This window comes from Pinus tabuliformis, chromosome 4_1, assembly GCF_031772625.1.
Source record: "Pinus tabuliformis cultivar Carrire ecotype Pingquan chromosome 4_1, CPIR1, whole genome shotgun sequence".
NCBI classification, from domain to species: Eukaryota; Viridiplantae; Streptophyta; class Pinopsida; order Pinales; family Pinaceae; genus Pinus; species Pinus tabuliformis.
The window spans coordinates 378,958,026-378,970,447 of NC_142303.1; the positions used below are offsets into that span (position 1 = coordinate 378,958,026).

Below are 12,422 nucleotides of genomic sequence, written 5' to 3' on the forward strand. Positions count from 1 at the left end.
GAATAAGGCTTTGGCATTACGAATTGCTGACCAAATCACTGGTGATTTAGGTCTTGTGAGTAAATGTCGTTGAACATGTTCTGTAGTTATCTTTAGTCTAAAACTATGACTAAAATATTTAGGCTTGACTAAAGTATTTAGGCTTGAATCATTGATAATAGAATTTCAAAATTAAATCACGATCATCAAACTGGAAGTATGACTGTCCCATTACCATTACCATATTTTATATTGATTTATTATTTACATTTTAATTCAAAATTTTACATTTATAAATTCTTAATTTTGTATTTCACTACTTTCCTAATATATATATATATATATATATGAGTGATGCAGACTCCTCACATGCACCTGCACAGTTAAATTTCAAAGTTAACACAGCTGTACCCATATGCGCACCCACACACCCTAGCTACCTAGTCTAATAATAAGAGATAAAAAATGCATCTCTATCCCTAAATTTAATTTCAAAAAAGGATTTTACTAGCATCCTTATCTTTATGTTTTTGTTTATCCAATATTCTTAAGCTCCCTAACCCTCAGTTTGAGCAGCTAAGCAGCTAAGGCTCATTACTTTTGATTTAGTGTCTTGTAACAATGGGAAAGAGTACCTAATTCATTTGAAACGCTTGAGAGAACACAACTACATAGGTGCCAAGACAGTTGCATTCTCGTTTTGCTACAGTCATTAGAAGGTTAATGCAAAATATAAGTGGCAGTCCTTTGTAGGCTGCACATCTAAAAGTCTCCCAGACAAAGAAATGGTGCAAAAAAATTAAAAAACTGGCATTTAATGTTCGTATACAGATTAATAATATTCAATTGCAAAATCAAAATAAAGTATCAGTCATTTAAAATTTTCAGGCTGTATATTTGAAAAAGCTTTGTCATTCGATTAACTCCCAAGTATACGAAAGTTTCATAATGTTATGACAGCATAATCACCAAAAAGAAAAATTCAACATTCTTCGGGCTGCATATTTGAAAGAGATATATTTTTTAATTAAATTCAAAAATACAAAAAGTTCATACCGTGATGAAAACAGAACCACAAAAAGGCAATGCCAAAAGATTGTACGAGGAATAACTGCATGAACCCTATCACTTAAATACACTCTGTAAATACAATAGATCTGAACTTCAATGATCTAATTTCTTCAGCAACCTCCGAACTAGACGTCGAAAACTTTTATTCAACGTAAATCCCACAATAACACCAGCAGTAAAACTTGCCAGTACAAGTTTCGTGCAAGCCCCTGCTGAAACCATATACCTAGTCAAAGAATTGAGAGTAATTAAATAACAATTGTGAAGCTACTGCCCATCTAAGTCCTCTGAATTTTACAAGATGGAAAAAAAAAAGCATATAGAAACCTCCAATTTCCCTTTTTTTTCTGGTAAATGGCAACAACACCATGATACAGTCTATTGTAAGCTAATGGAACTAAAAGCATTCCTCTAGTAACCATAAAATAAGAAAAATTGATCTGATGACCACACACAAATACAGATGTTTTATCCCAGTAAAATATAGATTTGTTTAAATGCACCATATAATCAAGAAATCTGGGCCACATTTACTACATGGAAGTAAACAGCTTATAATACGAGCATTACCAAACAATCACAAGAAAATCAGAACTGTTTTAGTTAAGCAAATAGACAGATAAGCTCAGGTATCAACAGGCCAAGTAGAGTTCTGTATGAAGGCTACAGTGACTGAAATGCAGAATTTTGGCCCTTGTAAGACGATGAATTTGACAGACATAAAGACCATGTCTTAGCTTTTGAAGAATCTAATAGAAGAACTAATGCTGAATTAATTCCAGTTAAATCCCTCTTCGATTCATATTTTACAAAAAACTACCTTGTTGGAGACCTCTGTTTACACAAGAACTAATGCTGAATTAATTCCAGTTAAATCCCTCTTCAATTCATATTTTACAAAAGACTTACCTTATTGGAGACCTCTGTTTACACAAGGGCCAATAAAAGAATCGCTAGTTTGATTGGGTGCTTGATGAATCACAAGTCAACAATTAAATTTTTCACTATTTCAGCAGCCAGGTCTCTGAGCAACTTGTTCAGAACATCAATATCTGGCCAAAGATCTAGGTCTTATACGATCTGAAATGGAAAAGACCTATGGTGCGGTTGTAGTGATAGAAATAGTTGCCAAACCTACACATTGTCAGTATTTTAGTTCAAACAGTGCTATTGCGTATGTCCTTCAGAGAGGAAGGATCTGTGACAAATATTTGTAGCTTATTGTTTTAATAGAAATTTTGGAACTTAACTCTTTATTGGTTCAAATAATGAATGGATAAAGGAAATTCAAATTTAAGGAATAAAAAGAGATATCCAACTGTAAATACCACACTAAAGTTCCTTGTTATTATATGCTTTTACTCTCTCCCATTAAATATCCCCGGGAACTTGGGCCTATTAGTTCTATGTTTGATGATACGACCTCTTAACCATCAGTACGATAAGCTTCAGCTTCTACCGCAGGACACTTTGCAATCAAGAAGAGATGTTATAAAAAAACTGTCAAATGAGAAGTCAGTTTCTTGAAGTGGAACTGAAGATTGATATGAAAATCTTGAATAATCTATGGTGATCCAGATTCCGTACTCAAAAAAGAATATCTTTTGAATGCATGTTTGTGTTATCATTTTTTGCAGATTGTTTTGCTTATTTAGAAAACTGTACTGTCGTTTAGCAACTCAGATTCATTTTTCCCTTTCATATAACAGAATCAGGTTCAACTCTCCCTTTAATACAAGGAATTCTTCCCGCCTGGTTGATCTCATTCTTGTCCTTTCTCATTTCATAAATACGTAGAAGTTAGACAAGGTGTTACAAAACAAAGGCTATACCCTTTAGTCTTTTAAGCTTTTCCTTATCATGTCTTCTCTTACAAGGAGCAATTTTTATCATTAAAACACCTTGAAGATATGTTTTGTAACAATGGTAATTTCAAAACAAAGCTGGAATCAAAGCATAAAAATAGGTTTGTATCGCTAGTTTAGCTGCATCACAAGGCTGACATGCAAAATCCTAGTCACACTTGATAAGTTTAAAATACGTACAGCAACCCAAGACAGAAAAAGTACAGAGTTTGAAATAAATAAGGCAGATTGAATATTAAAAACATAAAGTGGAAATCAGTGTCCATGACATTTTACAAACAATATAGATCTGATATTTGCATCAACTTTCAATAAGTATGATAATTGGTCCCCTAACTCTTGTCTTTGTTCTTGAATGTAATGTGATCATTTATGGAGGTGAACTGTTTTGGGAGGGATATTTTTGCATTGAGAGACTCTTTGGCATTAATTGAAGTGATTTTTGTTGGAATCGTGTAAGTTTAATGTCATTTTCTTCATTTTGAATGCTATATTTCTGAAATTAGGGTTTCTATGTGTGCGATATTAGAAGGTCCAACATCCTTCCTTGAAATATTGATTCTTTATGGTATGTAAAATTTGTCTTGCAAAAATCCATCAAAGGAACTTAGTTCATGCATCCTTTGACCTTAAGATCTCCCTAAAAAGAAGTCAATAGGGTTTCTAAGAGAGGAAATGCATTCCTCCACCCTCTTCATCCAAGGACCTCTATCATTGGCCTTGCCCTAATTGACTCCATTTCCCAGAAGATGGCACTAGTCAAGTGGGTGTTGATAAAATTAAATTTCTCTTTCTTCTTTAATTCTATGGTAACTAGAGTTAGGGTTAGCTTTAGACCTGTATTTTAAGCAATTTTACGTCAATATGTTATTGCTCTATTGGGAGGGATTGCATTTAACAAATATTAAAAAGCAAAATCACGCATTAATTGCATATTTTAACCATAAAATTGTTAATTTTTTCTTAGGGCTATATTGTTCTTTGCTTTGATAATTTTATTTCTTCATTTACACATTAAATTCACCCCATAACATCATTACATTATTTAGATTTACATCATTATTCAGCAGCATATGAAACCATGTAGAAAGAACAATATCGTCATCATCATCAATGCAGCAGAACATAAAGGAACAATAGAAGAAAAGCATTCACACATAGAGATACCAGGATTGGTCAGAGAACAAGGCAAAACCAACTATGGGGAAAACACTTTCAAATTCTTCTTGTTATTAGATTGTCATCAAATGATTTAGCAACAGAGAGTACAATGATCCATATCTTCATCCATACAACTATTCAGCAAAAACAACTACACAATATCCATGAAATGAACCCAACAATGCTTATACTCAATATTATGATTCTAAAGCTTGTGATGAGCTGTCCCTATCTACAGTCAACTGCCAAACACTGTGGTCACTGAGCAAAATCTTCAAACTACTAAAATTTCATCATTTAGGTACTAGTCGCGTGGAGTCATGCATGCGACTGGGAAGGTTCCAATCGCTCCCTGGAGCCTACAAGCTAGCGTCTGCAGTCTACAACTAAGACTCAAAAACCCTAGATGTCGGTCGCATGGAGGAGGCACTGAGCGTGCGACTGAAAATCTTCAGCCACACAGATGAGTTGGTTAGCGTGCAATTGTGGTCAAGTTCTTCCTATGTCATGCCTGCGACTAAGGCCCAAAACCCTAAAACAGAGATGCAAGCTTCGGACCCTGCAATTTCGTCTTTCGAGCGAACCCATTCCTCCGCGGACATGCCTCAAACCTGTGCGAGCCAAAAACCAAGAAAGAGAATAGAAGAATGTCTCATGATGATATCCAAATGAGGTTAAGGTCACTTGAATTTATAGCCTTCCAAGGGTGTCCAATTTGCTTTAGGATTGACCATATCAAAATTGCACATGTGGGCTTTTCTTCATAAGTACACTTTCCCTTATCCGATTTGAGTGATCTTTAGGTCGATTTTGGTCCTCTCGAAAAGAGGAATTCAATGCAATCATTATCTCCATCAAATGAGTTGTCCAAAGTGGAATTTGACCATAGTTGCATATTTTAACACTCCCTCTCAACTAGGGAGAATTCCACCTGCATCATGTCATGTGTATCTTGTCATCAAATCATATCCAATCTCAAGTATCTCATCATCTCATATCATCATTGTTCATCTCAATTCATCTCTTGCTTATTCCTGCTTATCTCTTGATTGTCCCTACTCATATGTTGAATATTCTCGAATCTAAAAGAAGAAGAATTTGTCATCGAAGGGGAGCCTAACCTAACACTCTCTATTCATTGGGGAGCCATTACTACAACCTGAAATCTCCGCCAACGCGGAGCCCAATGCTACCACTCAGGAACATCGGCGGGGAGTCAGATCTACGACCTACATCAACATCGAAGAGCTTAGCTCAATCTAGAACAACATCGGAGAGCATATCATCAAGGAGCACATCTCAACCTAGAACCATATCAGGGAGCATATCTCAACCCGAAATCTCATGGGGGAGCTAAACATCTATGACCCCATATCGAGCAATAGGTGATATAGGGGAGCTACTACTCAACCCATCTTATTGCCTACCAATCTTCCCAACAATGACCCTCAAGAGTCATGTGGTAGAACACCTGCATCATAATCAACTTGGGTTGTACAACCCCAAGTACACTCTCAACCCGTTGACCAGACGAGGAGCGGTAATCCCAACAAGCCTAGCTTGTGGGTATGATGCCAACTAGGGTATACTCTATAAAGACCAAGATAGGGGAGCAACATCTCCAACCCTATAGGTAACAAATAAGGGAGCAACATCTACGACCCTATTGTCTAGAGATCCCTCAACCCCAGGAGCCCTCCATCTCAATTCCACACCTTGGGAGCTTGAACAGGGGGGAAGGGTTGTTGTAGTGTCCTCGATCAGCATGCTCTTTGTAGATCAGCAACACATCATCATGCTCATCTCTGGTAATAATCATGTCTCAATAGCAGTTGTCTCTTGTTCACACAAGACATCAAATCAAATATCATTTTAGAACAAAAAATAAAAATATCATAAAAAAGATACCATAGCCATCCTCCCTCTCAAGGATGTTGAATTTCCATGATCTTGGGTCTAAGATAGAATCTTAAAATCTCTGACGCTACCAAACCAAGAATCTCAACGATACTACTTTGCACAGTGGAATATAAACAACAGTAAATCACACATGCACAAAATATAGACAACTTTTTACATTTTCAACCCAACTTCTTTACATTAATCAACATATAATACAACAATCTAGGGCTCCCGTACCAAGGATAATGGCTCTCATACATCCACTAGTACAAGATACAAACTGGGGCTTGGTGTCAGTATATTGACAACCAATCTTCCCTCAACAAGATACTCTGACCATCTGGTTGATGAAGTCGACTCTCTCATCTCCCCTCGGTCATACTTTGTATCTGCCCCGTCCTTCGGCTCCCGATCTGTAGCTCCTGCCTCTATCAATGCTCCAAGGCCATCTGACCACTGAACCTCGACTATCAATTTGCTCTCTAGTTGTGCCTTAGTCCATCAAGGCCACAACACATCGAGACTCTTGTCGAGTTGTTCACAGTTGCACTTGTGAACAACTCTCAACTGCCCACTGTTGCTCCTCAGCTACTCAAGGACTTCAGCCCACTATGGTCTTCCTGTGCTACTTCGATGAAGACCAACATAGGGCACGAAGAGCTGCCACCAATCACTACAAGATGTACATCTCCTACAATGAACACAGGCTAGGAGGACTACCAATCTTCTAATGTAGATGTCCTTCTCCACACACAAGTCTCAGGCTACTCAAACTACTCCTGGTTGATCAGACCGTTGAGCTCATCAACTGCCACTCTAGCAACTACCTTTGTCCATCAAGGTGTTGCACACCAAGCTTCAACTTGGACACTATCACGTTGTCCTCCAGCAGACCATAAGTGCCCAATATTGTTCACACTTGATCCACTCTCACACTACCCTCTAACAATCCACGAGTGACCAAGTCCACGTTGTAGCATCTACACGTAGTTTGGGCACCCTCACACCTAGGAGACCCTTACACACGATTGCCCACAGACTTTTCATCAACAACCCTTTCCTTCTGCAATAGAGGAGCTATTGCACAAATCTAGGCTCCATCATGTCCTCACCTAGGACATCTATCTCATGAGTTGATGTGTCACCGCTGCTAAGTCTGCAATCTGGATAGGGCTTAATATCAATCCACATCAGCCCTAGATCCTTGCCTCTAGCTATGGTTTTCTTCTCACTGTAAGATGCTCCCTTTGCTGTCACCTGGGGACAGGTCTTAGGTAGCTTTGGCTCCTCCAACAACCACTACAACTTCTAACCTCTCTGCAATCATACTAGGGATCTGCTGCAAAGACAAATCCACACCAAAACTTGCACACATACGAACCCAGAATTATCGTACACTAGGACCTCATCAAATTGTCCTCTTCTAGGGCCGATCCATCTAGCAAACAATCCAATCTTCACCCAACAATATCATCATGATTGACTGTACATGTTGCTGCAATTATACTTTTGGTTAGGGCTTCCTTCTCAGTCACAAATACTGTTGTCACAACCCACCAAATTACTCCAATATACCTTCAAGAACTGCGGCCTAGTCTCCCACTCACTCATTGTCCCTTTAGGCCACCTGTGATGGTTGTTCCAGGCTTGCAACCTTCACACAACAGACCTACAGGTATGTGGCCTTGTCTACAGGGAGGAATAGGGTTGCGGCCCTCCACACAGTGGTCAAAACAATCCTTAACTCATGCACAGTCACCCAAAGACAGTCCCTAAGGCCAACGGCCTTCTTTGCTCCAACTCAACCTGCGGAAAAGGAAAGAACAACCCTGAAACAATACCTTATTCCACCCTCGATCTCTCTTCCTGAGCTGCAGCTATCTCAGAGTGAAGAATGCTATGAATTGTGCTCTTATGGATGTCAAATGAATACTCCTTCAGTTTGTATTTATACCAAATCCAAGGGCTCCACGAATTTTTTGAAGAGACATGTCTCTTGGACCAAGCCTAAATGACTTGACTGTCCATAATTAATTGTCAACTTCAAAAATTCATATCTCAAGTTCTAGAGCTCCGATTTGGGTGATTTTCCAAGTGTTGGAATCACCACGCCAAGCTCTATCACCTAAAAAATTTTCATGCTCAACTTCATCATGGTTTTGGCCCAAATCCCGATAGGTGCAAAACCCCAAGCTTGGGTTTCAAGCCCACAAACCTACTTGTGGTGCTTTGCCCTCCAATCCCTGGACACTAGGGCTCGAAGTACCTCCCAAGCTACACAAAAAACAACACTCCCTCTTAGCGAGGGGAGGTACTTCCAAGACTAGGAAGTAACCATCATCATCCGGTAACGACACTAGCCCATCTGGAATCCACCACCGCAGCATATCTTGTAGAATGAATCCAATAATCTCGGTAATGCCTCTGCCTCATCACATCCAAACCTGAAGATCCAAAACCTCCATAGGGATGCTTCCTCTGAGCCTACACGATCTCCACTGGCTCAATCCTGCAAGCACTCATCCTCCTGGATCAAATACCACTCCTGCAAATCCCACCAATCTTGGATATGAAACATCACGATACAATGAAGATTCTATCCTTCCAATTTGTAGTCCATCACATGAAGCCATCTCGATCAATATGATCTCGTCCAAGCCAAGGAAACCCTCGAGTTCTCCCAACCATCCATGGCAAATCATCTGAAGTCCATGATCAACAATCTGCCCTACAACAAATTGTTGTTCACCGGGCTCACCGTGTTAAATTATAGTATGTTCTATGCCTAGATCAATTTACTTCAATTTATTCTTATTAGCCCAATGTCAATTCTCAGTATAGCAATCACATTAACATATAAGTAAAATGTTGATAAAACGTAAATAAAATCGACAAAAGCAAGCCAAGACAAGAGACACAAGATGTGGCAGCTAGCCAGGGGCAAACCCCAATGCAGGGAAACCCTTTGATCAATTCTTCTATATTCTTCAATAATTCAGCAGAGAGAGAGAGATAGTACAATATCACAAATTTGTAATTTTATATCAACAGCAATACAACACCAACCAGCAAAATCAAAGCTGGTTAAACAACGCCAATTTGACCTTAAGTCAACCTTGAAGAACTTGGTCTTCAACAGCAAACATAGGCAGCCCAAAACAGCGCACAGTCAATGGTCAAACAGCAGTCAACGAACAGCAGCCTGTGGTCAACCCTAACCAGTCAACGCTAGTCAATGTTTGACCAACACTGGTCAACGTGGCACCCAAAATAGAAACGTGCAGATCAAATTTGGTCAACGCTGGGTCAACACATTCCTCAGCAACTCGATCAATGGTCAACATCCCTACACCTTGATCAACGTAGCCCTGAAAGTCATCGTAGCCCTGAAAGTCAACGCAACCCTGAAAAGTCAATGCAGCGCTAAAAACATAAATTCGTCCTCCTAGCACGTGTGAGAGATCAACGACTCCTACGCTTGCCCAATCAAATTAGGAGAGAGAAGATGAAGAGATGAGTGATGGTGAAATGAGGCACAATGTCCCCTTCCTTTATATGCAACGTTGAGGTTAAGTTGGGGGTGTGCCACACACTTTATCTTGCTAGCCGACCTTGACAAATTGTCAAGAAATACAAATATATTCATATCTCCATGAATACATGTCGGAATCGGATGATCGTTAGATCAATTCTACACCTCTCGACGAGAGGAATCCAAGAAAAATATTAGTTGCCATAAATAAGATGACCCACATGGAGTTTGGCCCTAGTTGCCAATTTTAACACTCCCTCTCAACTAGGGAGAACTCCATCTGTTAATCCATCTGCCTATCGGTATTATCTCTGCCATCAAATGCACTGCTCGGCTCTGCTCTACTGAACTATGAAGAAGAAGAAACGATAGAGGATGTATCATACCATCCTCTACTGACCCGAAGTCAGTCCCAGACAAAAGAGAGTGCTCAATAGTGCTCTTACTGACCCAAAGTCAATCCCAATGAAAAGAGTGTGTCATACCACTCTTACTGATCCAAGATCAGTTCCAAAAGAGAGTGAGTTATATCACTCTTACTGACCCGAAGTTAGTTCCAATTGATCCCAAATCAATGTCATCCTAGCATAGGGAATACGATAGATACATGATGCATCCATCAGTACTACTATGGTCCCTATCCTCATTTTCCTACTCATTAGCCAGATGAGAGGTACTTCCCATGAGTCCCAGACTGCATGGGTAGGATGTCTCGGCAGCAGAAGGATGAACCACTCATCCTGCCTACATGTTGCCACAGGGTATCACAAGGGAAGGCTGAACCATTCACCCTGTACACAGCGCACCACTAGGGGAGGGTGAGTCACCCTATGGTCGCTCATCACTCCAAGAAGTACCCAAGCTCCCCAGAGCTCCCAGAGCTCAATATATGCATCATATAGGATCCTCATAAGAGGGTCTCTCAACGACTCCTAGTCATTTTCAGAAAGTCAAGAATTTGACCTTTCCCAGGGGCTTCGTCAGAATGTCGGCGCCCTGCTCATCTGTACCGATATGATGGAGCCTTTTGCTCCTCGTTGTACCATATCCCAGATAAAGTGGTACCTGGTATCAATGTGCTTAGAGCGATCATGAAATACGGGATTCTCGAACAAATGAATCCCACTCTGGTTGTCGCAAAGGATCACAATAGTATCCAATGTATGTCCAAACAGCTCACTGAAGAGCTTCCTCAACCAGAGAGCCTCACAGGAGCCCATACTCGCAGCAATGTACTCTGCCTCAGCAGTGCTCAAAGCCATCAACTTCTGCTTCCTGCTCATCCAGGAGATCAAGGCAAAACACAAAGAGAAACAGCACTCGGAAGTGTTTTTTTAGTCCACCACACTCCCTTCCCAATCAGCATCAGAATATCCATGTAGCCTCACATCTCTAGCTGTGCATCTCAACCCATGAGTGATTGTGCCCCGAAGATATCTCAAAAGATTCTTAGCACCAATCCAATGTGAATGATGAGGCTCAACCATACACTGGCTCATCGTGTTGACTGCAAAACATATATCCGAACGGGAGTTCACTAAGAACATCAATGCTCCTATGAGTTGACAATACTTGGTAGCATTTCCCAAAGCAGGTCCGACAGCACTATCGCATAACTTCTTGAAGTTAAGCTCCATCGGGGTAGTCACGGACTTGCAGTCCACCATACCGAATCTCTCCAATATCTTCACCAGTACTTTCCTTGAGATAGGAAAATATCTCCTGGCTTTTGCCAGACTTCCAGCCCTAGGAAATAGTGCATCAATCCTAGGTCCTTCATCTCAAATTCGGAAGCCAACTCCCTCTTACAATTGTGAATGAGAGGGTCTACATCTTTCAGAAAGAGGTCGTCAACATACAGTACCAATATGAGAGGCCTATCATCCTCGACCTTAAAGTAAAGTTTTGGATCAGCTTCACTCCTAGTGAATCCCAGCTTCATTAAGTAGCTATTGATCCTCTCATGCCAAGCTCGGGGGGCTTCCTTCAGCCCATAGAGGGCTTTCTTCAACCTGCATACGTGAGATTCCCGATTATGAATCTCAAACCCCTCAGGTTGTTCCACATAGACTTCCTCTTTAATTGAACCATGCAAGAACGCGGTCTTGACATCCATCTGATGTAGGTTCCATCCTTGCGAAGCAGCAAGGGCTATGATCGAGCGGATGGTGGTGTATCGAGCAACAGGTGCAAATATCTCGTCATAATCTATACCTTCCTTTTGAGAGAAGCCACGAGCGACAAAGTGAGCCTTATACTTTTCAGCACTCCCATCAGCTCCATGCTTTATTTTGTAAAGCCACTTCGAGGTGACAACTGTTTTGTCCTGGGGTTTGGGGACCACATCCCAGACATCGTTCTTCATGATGGACTCGTATTCCTCATTCATAGCATCCTTCCATACTTGATGCTTCACGACTTCTTCGAACGATGAAGGCTCATTTTGAATAATGGTGCTCATAATGGTCAAGTATCCTTGATACCTGGTCGGCTTCTTACTTTCACGGAAAGTCCCTCTGGGTGCAATATGTCCTTCGGCATCATCAAGTGTCCCCCTAAGCCATGAGGGCCTCTTCCTAGAAGAGGAAGGCTCTTGTGAAGGGGGATCAATAGGATCCATAGGTTCTTCCACATCGGGCATTGTCTCATCTTCCTTCTCATCCGGCTTCCTAGTGTCAGCGTCTTTATCTTTTCTCAGAATAGGAAGATTTTCAACCTTGCTAAGAGCCATATCTTCGTCAAAGGTGACATCATGACTTATCTCGACTTCCCTTTGACCAGCCACATAGATTCTATAGCCCTTAGAAGTTTTGATATAGCCCACGAAGATTCCCTTCTTTCTAGATGCACCCAATTTGTTTCTTTTCTCTTTCGGCACATGAAAATATACAGAACATGAAGGCCACCTTGTA

At 40.5% G+C, this 12,422-nt stretch overlaps 1 long non-coding RNA gene across 1 annotated transcript in view; it reads right to left on the minus strand.

Moving 5' to 3' along the window:
* Positions 1–983: 983 nt before the first annotated feature.
* LOC149175880 (uncharacterized) overlaps positions 984–12,422 on the minus strand; it is a 53,636-nt gene continuing 42,197 nt past the window's right edge. The window contains exon 2 of the long non-coding RNA XR_016258579.1: positions 984–1,276. This is a non-coding gene — a long non-coding RNA (uncharacterized LOC149175880). The remainder of the gene's footprint in view (positions 1,277–12,422) is intronic.